Raw genomic sequence first — 3,476 nt, forward strand, 5'->3', positions numbered from 1 at the left:
GTCAACATTAAAGGCTGGTCAATATTTTTGGCAGAAACCAAGATAACTGACTCATAACATGCCTAGCAGAGAAGACAAATTGTACACAGCACTACACTTTACTTCACAGAAACAGACACAAGCATAATTAGAGTAAATATACATTAACCTGAAAACCATCCATACAACAGAAAAACATTACAGCAAATGTTTTGCAAACACATCACGAACAGTAAAGCTTGTATCCTTCAGGTTTCATTCGTTATTAGAGATGTTTGTCCTTGCAATTGTTGCCTCTGGCTTACTTTGTGGGGGTTTAGGCCAGGATTTACTGTTAAGCATATGGTGACACATTCTTTGTAAAAAATACAATATATAAGTAAAATGTGATTGATAGTGATTTTAAGTTCTGAATAAAGATGACATAATTATTGGTCTGAATAAACAGTGGTTTCAATGTGTTCATTTTTTTCCTTTGTACAGCGGTGTAACATTTGACTATGTGAACAAAGTCATACAGAGCTATTTTTACCTTGCATATTGGTCAAAACTAAACAGAAAGCACTTTTCCCTTAGCTTGCTACACCCAAAGAGGTCTGTGGCTGCTATGGTCTGGTCTGGTCTGGTCTGGTGTGGTCTGAATGTACTTTATTTTATGGCGGGGGTTTTCAACCTTTTGTGATCCAGGCACCCAGGTTCAAAGGCATCCAGGGGACCCTATCATAGGACTATATGTTAAAAGGACTATAATAGCTTTTTAAAAAGGTTTTATATTTTGAAATATTTTCCCAGATCTATATACATACAGGCAACAAAAAAAACTTTCCAAAACAGCTTCACTATTGGTGTGCACAATCTTTCAGAGCTGTCACCAACACTATTATCGATCCTCTATCAATTTGGAAGAGACTTTTCTCGTAAATTCAATTTTTTAGCAGTGATGAAGTGATATGCAGTTGCAACCTGTGAAGTATTGTCCTGAACATTGCTAACCGTTTCTTTAAAAAGGCCACAGTGCCAAATGCCTGACTGAGACTGGCTGCGCAGATGCTTCTGCACAGCTCTACTGCAGAAAACACAACCCAGATATCCGAAGCACTGTTCAAACACATCGGCTGTTTCCTGGCAACAGGCCAGGCTCTCCTTACTCCTAATGAACCGAATCAGCATAATAGTCAGGCCAACGGCCATCACAAAACCACATCAAAACATTTCGATGCCTATGAGGGTTTAATATCTGCACATTTATTTATCTTCAGTTCTTTTTATTTTTGGCTCACTTGTAATCCCCCCTTCAGAGATAACAGACGTTGGGAAAGAATGCTGAGCTGTGCCTTTTTCAGTGTTTCGGTTCTCGCATGGGAAACAGAGTGGTGAAGGTGCCCCTTCAGTCTGTGGGCCTGCGGGCATCCCCTCGCTGCAGTGCTCTTTGTCACTGCGGAGCCGCCGACGCTGCGCGCCGTAACGGATCGCGCGGGCCTGCGTATCCACTCAGGGAGCACTCAAGCAACCAGCAGCCTGCACCAGAAATAGCTACCGGTCGTGCTTGTGGTTAATGATGTACAGCGCAAAGAAAAACAGGCTCTCCTGTGACTGGCGCCTGGCCTGCAAGCTCATAGACACACGTACATCCGCTACTGCTCAGAGACTCCTTCCGACATCAAAGTTTGATCTTTTTCTGCAAGTCAGTATGAACAATTTACAGTGAAACTACCATTTTCTTCCATGTAAAATGCAACAGATAATACATGATGTAATTCAGGTTCAAAATGGCAGTAAAGCACGTCCTTATTTTTGCAGTAGAGCAAGGTAATGCAGACAAGCTACTGGCTATACAAAAGCCAACAATTAGAATGTCATCTGCTATTCTTGTTTGCACATCTGCCATTTTAAAGTGTTGTTGTTATTATTATTATTATTATTATTATTATTGTTGTTGTTGTTGTTATAGATTCTAAGAAATTATGTGTTCTGCCTGATTCAACGACGCTTGTATCTTCGATATGAAAGTAGATAACTGAGTAACCTTGGAAGCCAGATACAAATACCTCACACGCCGGAACGTTCCAACTCCTATGAGCCTTGAGCCAAAAACAACACAAAAGGGAGAAAGAGAACAAGTTTTACTTTCTTGTTGAATGAGGTGATTGTCCTTGATACTGGCACACGCACCTTCACACAGTACTTCCTAGAGGGTATAAAAGAATGCTGAAAATAATTATTTCTAGTACGGTGTTGTTTCTTGTCAGCAGGTGTGCTCTTTCTGCAGAAATAAAGACCCTTATAATTATAATTGAAGACTGGATTGCCTCTTTATTACAAGACAAGGGAGAATTCTTCCTTTTCAACCCAACAAGGTAAATGTGCAAAATATTTCATTAGCAATACAAAATCTTAAAATGGATTAGAACTTCCCTATAATACAGCACAGTCCATTATTCTGAAATATAAATTAGTGCTTCAGACAGCTAGCACCCATACTAGAAGTAAAAATGGCAGCCCAAACTGGAAACTGTAACTCTACGAATGAAATAGCGAAGCCATTTAGAAATCCTTTCGAAATACAGGGACCTTTGCCTTCTTAGAAACTGGAGGCCTGTAGCCCTTCTCTGTACAGACTGTAAGATTTTATCTAAGTGTGTAGCCAATAGGGCAAAGCTGCAGCAGGACACCTTGATACATGGAGACCAGTCACACTGTGTGCCTGTTTGGACAATCAATGACAACCTCTTTTTATTACAGGACTTGCTGGAGTATTTAAAGTATCATGGGGTAAATGTAGGTTTGTTGTCCTTGGACCAGGAGAAAGCTTTCACCAGGGTCAACCACCCAATGCTGGTGCCTATCTGGAGTGTCTGCAAAAAAAGGAAGTGTTTTTGTTGGGTAAGGCAAAGACAGCCATTTGGCTGACTCAAAAAAACTAAGTGGGTGGAATGGGCTCGTTGCAGGCTGTACATGTTTTAAGAGCACTTGTTCGCAAGCGTCGGCTCACAGAGTTAGCGTTTTTCTCGTTGGTGGATCTTCAGGGTTTTTGGGACATGTGGGGAGTGGGGGGTTGTTTATGTACAGTGAATAAGGGGGGAATTGGAATTGCTGTTTTGAAGTCGTGGTAAGATCTTTTTTCTGTAATTGTGTTCTGGCTTTTGTTTTTTGTTTTGTGATTGTGCGGTTTTGTTCACTATCTTTTTTTGTGTTTCTTCAGGCTTCCTGTAATGGTCTCTCATTGTGTGTCTATTACGTATATTTATAGATGTATATACATTATTGTTTTTATTGTTTCTTATTTTAGTTATTTTTACGTTTTTTCCCCTTTTGCTCTGCATGCAGCTGTGAGTGGGTATTTGTGTTAATGTGGTCTCTCTTTACTTTGTTGTTTTATGCAATGAAGGAGATCCAAATGTAAAAAAAGTCTCCCCCTCCCTCTCTCTCTCTCTCTCTCTCTCTCCCTCACACACACACACATTTTTAAAAACGAATCCCCTCTACAACAAATCCGC

This window comes from Anguilla rostrata, chromosome 12, assembly GCF_018555375.3.
Source record: "Anguilla rostrata isolate EN2019 chromosome 12, ASM1855537v3, whole genome shotgun sequence".
Lineage (NCBI taxonomy): Eukaryota > Metazoa > Chordata > Actinopteri > Anguilliformes > Anguillidae > Anguilla > Anguilla rostrata.